General features: G+C 48.9%; 1 pseudogene; it reads left to right on the top strand.

The window, feature by feature from the left end:
• The first annotated feature begins 355 nt into the window (after positions 1-355).
• LOC101640823 lies at positions 356-3,038 on the top strand (annotated as a pseudogene).
• The last annotated feature ends 1,855 nt before the right edge of the window (positions 3,039-4,893 follow it).

Genomic DNA, 4,893 nt, shown 5'->3' with positions numbered 1-4,893 from the left:
TTCATCGCCAACCCGAAGTCTAAAATCAACCCTAACCATAAATCTAATTTAACCCTACATGTAACAGAACCCTAACCCTAAATCTAAACCTAATCATAACCCAAACTATAACCATAGCTATAACCTGAAGTTTAGCACCATCCCTAAACCTAACCAAAACCCTAGCCCTAAACCTAAGTCTAAAACCAAACTTAATCCTAATCTTAACGGGTATTTGGCGACTCGTCGCCATTCCCAGAGCTGCTTGGCCTCGGCCTAGAGGCGGGTGTCGGTTGCAGTGTCTGAGACCTAGGTCCCGACATCAAGAGAATCATCCTTCTCCCCTGGCCAGCGGTGGGAGAGCGCGTCCGGCGGGCTGGCGGGGCTCGCCTGCCCACACTCGCCTCCCCGTCCTCCGCAGCCTCCGCCCCGCCAGGCCTCGCCCGGACCTCCGAGCCCCGGCCTTCTCCTGCCGCGCCGTCACCGCCGTAGCTGTGCTCCACGGCCCCGCCCGCCGCTTCTCTGACCCGTTTGAGAAGCCAAGGAAGGAAACCAGGAAAAATGTCGCCATGAAGGCTGAGTACCGCTGCCGCCGCCGCCAACCCCGACGGCCCCGAACGCCGTGAGCCTGGGTCCCCGCCGCGCCCGCTCCGCTCCGACCGCCGCCTCCCCCGAGGCCCCCGGTTGATGCCGCAGAGCTCGCCCAGCGCCGCCACCACCGTCTCCGGCATGGACAAGAACAGCGGCTCCGGCAGCTCCTCCGCCTCCTCGGGCAGCAGCAAAGGGCAGCAGCCGCCCCGCTCCGCCTCGGCGGGCTCGGCCGCCGAGTCTAAACCCAAGAGCGATGGAAAGAACTCAAATGGATCCAAGCGTTTTAACCGTAAACGTGAACCTTCCTACCCCCAAAACGAAACTTTCAGCAACAGGCCCGTCGTTCCAGTTCACAGAAAAGCAAAAGTTTTAGTAAGATGCCTCTTCAAAGGGGCGGCAGCAGCAGCAAACCCTTTAGCTCTTCTTTTAATGGTGGACGATGAGATGAGGTAGAAGACTCAGCGGGCAGAGTTCAGCCCTGCCCAGTTTTCTGGTCCTAAGAAGATCAACCACAACCACTTGCTGAATTTCACATTTGAACTCCGTGGCCAGGCAGGTCACTTTGAAAGCAGTGGACATGGCAGCTGGGGGAAAAGAAACAAGTGGGGACATAAATCTTTTAACAAGGAACTCTTTTTACAGGCCAACTGCCAGTTTGTAATGTCTGAAAACCAAGACTACACAGCGCATTTTGCTGATCCTGATACCTTAGTCAACTGGGACTTTGTGGAACAAGTGAGCATATGTAGCCATGAAGTGCCATCTTGCCCAATATGCCTGTATCCACATACTGCAGCCAAGATAACTCGTTGTGAACACATCTTCTGCTGGGCATGCGTCTTACACTACCTCTCCCTGAGTGAGAAAACCTGGAGTAAATGCCCTATCTGTTACAGTTCTGTACATAAGAAGGATCTCAAGCGTGTTGTTGCCACCGAGTCGCGCCAGTATGTAGTTGGTGATATTATCACAGTGCAGCTGATGAAGAGGGAGAAGGGCGTGTTGGTGGCCTTGCCCAAATCCAAATGGATGAATGTAGATCATCCCATTCATCTAGGAGATGACCAACACAGTCAGTACTCCAAGCTGCTGCTGGCCTCTAAGAAGCAAGTGCTGTGCCATGTTGTCCTGGAGGAGAAAGTGGCACTGGAGCGGCCGCTGGTGGAGGGGAGGAGAAACACACGCCAGAGTCCTGCTTCATCAAGGCTGCCATCCAGGAACTCAAGGCTCGGGAGCAGGCTCTGTCAGGATTGGCCCAAGGCAGAGGAGACGTCGCTGGGGTGGTGGCTGCCCTGGAACAACTAGTGCTGGTGGCTCCCTTGGCGAAGGAGTCCTCTTTCCCACCCAGGAAAGGTGTTCTGGGCTGTTTCTCTGCTTTTGATGAAGAAACCACAGCAGTTTGTTCTCTGGACTCGTCTCTCCCTCTGGTGGAGGAAGAGGAAGCAGCATCTGAACTGTACCCTGAGGGCTTGCCAGAGGCCTGTGCTGACCCAGAGGTAGCAGATGACAATTATACTAAGCCAGTCGCTGCACACCTGAGCAGTTCTCCCTGCTACTAATTTTTACCAAGCAGAGGACGGGCAGCACATGTTCCTGCACCCCGTGAACGTGCGCTGCCTGGTGCAGCTTGGAGCAGAGCCCCGAGAAGATCTCGGCGACTGTGATGGAGAACGACGGGCACTCCATGTCGGAGGATGTTCACCAGCGTCACTGGTATCTCTCTCATTTGACGCTCACCTGTGAGTTCAGCATCTGCGAACTGGCTTTGCAGCCTCCTGTTGTCTCAAAGGAGACCCTGGAGATGTTCTCAGATGACATTGAGAAGAGGAAGTGTCAGCGCCGGAAGAAGTCTCAGGAAGAACGCCGCCGAGAACGCAGAATCGAGATGGAGGAGAACAAGAAACAGGGCAAGTACCCAGAAGTCCACATTCCCCTAGATAATCTACAGCAGTTTCCTGCCTTCAATTCCTACAGTAGCTCCTCCAGTTCAGCTTTGGGTCACACCAGTACCGAGGACCCCAGGTCACTCTCCCTTTCTTCTCTTAGCAGAAGTCCCGGGTCCTGTGCATACTTTCTGCTGACCCCTCTGTCACCCACTGCCAGTCAGGGCAGTCCCTCACTCTGCATTGGGAGTCTGGAAGAAGACTCTCCCTTCCCTTCTTTTGCCCAGATGCTACGAGTTGAAAAAGCAAAAGCAGACGTGTGGCCCAAGACCACTCAAAAAAAAAAAAAAAGAGAACAGCCTCGTGCCTCCTGCCCCTGGTGACAGCGATGGGGAGAGTGACAACTTGGACCGGGTCCCTGCGCCCAGTTTCCAGAACTCCTTTAGCCAGGCCATGGAAGCAGCCTTCCTGAACCTGGACGCAGCAGCTACTGCCGACCCTCTCTCAGAGGAGAGAGGAGGAAAGAAAAGGAAGAAGCAGAAACAGAAGCTCCTGGTCAGCACCTCGGTCATTCACACCATGTGACACTACTGGCCCACGCCGCCTTCTCCATCGGGTTCTCCCTTTTCCTTGCTTTGTTTTGCTGTAATTTTTAAGTATTTGAGTTTGAACAGATTAGCTCTAAGAGGGGTGGGGGGTTTCCACATGAGGGGGAACCAAGCAAATTTTAAATACAGTACAGTGTATTTTCCAGCTTCCTGTCATTGCACCAAAATAAAGTATTGACACGCAAAAAAAAAAAAAATCCCAACCCTAACACTAACCTGAACACTAACCTGAAGCCTACCCTAAATGCAACACTAACCCTAAGTCTAACACCAACCCAAAACCGAACCATAAGACTACACCAACCCTAACTTTAACACTAATGCTAACCATAAGACTACAGCAACTCTAACTTTAACACTAACCCTAACCATAATCATAACACTAAATCTAAGACCAAACCTAACCCTAACCCTAACACCAACCCTAACCGTAAACCCAACCCTAAGTCTAATCCTAACCCTAAGCCGAAGCCTAACCTTAACCCTAACCCCAAACTTAACGCTAATGCTAAACCTAAATATAACAAGAACCTAAACCCAAACCCTAACACTACCCCTAACCATAAGAGTACAACCAATCTTAACCCTAAATCTAAGATTACCTCTACCCAAACCAAACTCTCACCCTAAGTCTCACATCAAGCATAACCATAACTCTAATCTCAACCCAAGGCCTATACCTACACCTAAACATAAGTCTAACAAAAACCCTAACTGTAACCTGAACTCTAACCCTAACCCTAAATCTAACACCAAACCTACCTAAACCAAACCCTGACCCTAAGTCTAACTCTAAACTTAACTGTAACTCTAACACTAACCCTAAGCCTACACCTAAACCTAAACATAAGTCTAACAAAAACACTAATCCTAACCTTAACTCTAACCCTAACCCTAAGTCTAACCCTAAACAAAACCCTGGCCCTAAGTCTAACACCAAACATTACCGTAACTCTAACACTAACCCTACATGACACTGAAACTGAAATCTATAGCAACCCTAACCCTAATACTAACCCTAACCATAATCTTAACCTTAAGACTAACACCAACCCTAACCCTAAAATTAACCCTAGGTCTAACCATAACTGTAACCCTAACCTTGACCCTAAACCTAAACTTAACCCAACCTGTCACCTTAAGTCTATCACCAACCTAAACTCTAACCCTGAATGTAAAAGTAACACAACTCTAACCTAACCCTAAGACTAACAGCAAACCTAACGCTAACCCTAAGTCTAACACTAAACCTAACCCTACACTAATTCTAAACAGAAGTCTAATACAAACCCTAACCCTAACCCACATCCTTAAACCAACCATACACCTAAACCTAGGTCTACACCAACCATAACCCTAAACCTAACCCTATGTCTAACACCAATCCTACCCCTAAACTTAATCCTAAACCTACTACTACCACAAATCCTAAACCTAACCCTTAAACTAAGTCTAAAACAAACCCTAACTCTAAACCTAAAATGAATCTAAAACAAACACTAACCCTAACCTGAAAGCTAACACTAACCTTAACCCTGAACCTAAACCTAACCCCTATCCCAAGTCTGACACTAACCCTAATTCTAGACCTAAGCCATAACCAATTGTTAACCCTAAGTATAACACCAATCCTAACCCTAACTCTAATCCTAAACTTAATTCAAACCAACCGTAACACCAACCCTAAACTTAACCTGAAGGCTAAGTCTAACACAAATGCAAACACTAACCATGAATTGATCCTAACCCTAACCCTAAACCTACCAGCAAATCTAACCCCATCCCTAAGCCTAACCTTAACCTTAACCCTAACCCTAAGTCTAAAAATAACA

Source organism: Echinops telfairi, unplaced genomic scaffold (genome assembly GCF_000313985.2).
Source record: "Echinops telfairi isolate 266 unplaced genomic scaffold, ASM31398v2 ScPeMD7_3509;HRSCAF=4178, whole genome shotgun sequence".
In the NCBI taxonomy this organism is placed as follows: Eukaryota; Metazoa; Chordata; class Mammalia; order Afrosoricida; family Tenrecidae; genus Echinops; species Echinops telfairi.
The sequence above is the reverse complement of the archived record's forward strand: the minus strand, read 5'-3'. Positions and strand labels throughout refer to the sequence as shown.